Here is a 993-nt window from a genome sequence, read left to right as displayed (position 1 = left end):
TTCGAGGCCAGCAATAAAGACCGACACGGCGTCCATGTCGTCCATGTTGGCGTCCGTTTCAAAGGTAAAGTCGTGGAAGTACGTGTAGATGTTGGACAGCTCGACGTTGTCGTCGCTGGTGTAGTGCACGCTGTTCATGGCGTTGCTGAGCACTGGCGCGGGAAGGATCGTGTCGAGGGAGGCAGGCATGGTATTGGAAAGTGAAATCGTTATAGTACGTATAAAGAGGTGCTTGAGGTATTCGAGGCCAGCAATAAAGACCGACACGGCGTCCATGTCGTCCATGGTACTGTACATGAATTTCTGTCCATGCAGCGAGAGTGATGGTGGTGTGGTGCGTACGCACGTCAAGACCCTTTGCAACCTGGCAATATACCGACAGTTGTTTGGGTGGTATAAGATAGAGAAGCAGCGCTTTCAAGCCCCTACCCTATGTGGTCGGTCCATTGTCAACTTGTCAGCATATTGGGGTACTTCACAATCTCAGCGTCCGGCAGCTCTTGACTTCTTCCCACTACTAGGTAATCCCGCACAGTCAATCCACGTCGGAGCACGAACCCTGTCCACATACTAGAGTCTAACCTGTCTAAAGGCAAGGCCCATTTTTCTTGCCGGTAGCGAATTATCACTTGCGAGAGTTTTTTTCTGACCGCCGTGTAGGTGTGTGCTTGGTATGATGCGACGGAATTCGACCAGACGGTCATTACGGATGCACAGGTCTTCCAAAGGTGTTTTCAGATTCACGACGTTCTCATGGTACGAGGCGTTGGTGATATCCTCTACCTTGGAACATGCATTGTTGAAAATACGTTATGTACTAGCGCCGCTACAGGTACGACGACGACATCTTGGCGTCCAGAAAGCGCTGCGCCTCCGCATCGACAACATGCCGGCCGCTGACCCCATCGCTACACGAGATCTCCGCATTGAACGGAACCTCGTCATGCACAGGATCCGCATGCGCTGCCGCGACCTTGCCAACGCCGAAGCCGA

Source organism: Saprolegnia diclina, assembly GCF_000281045.1.
Source record: "Saprolegnia diclina VS20 unplaced genomic scaffold supercont1.24, whole genome shotgun sequence".
Taxonomy (NCBI): Eukaryota; Oomycota; class Saprolegniomycetes; order Saprolegniales; family Saprolegniaceae; genus Saprolegnia; species Saprolegnia diclina.
Note: the sequence above shows the minus strand (reverse complement) of the source record.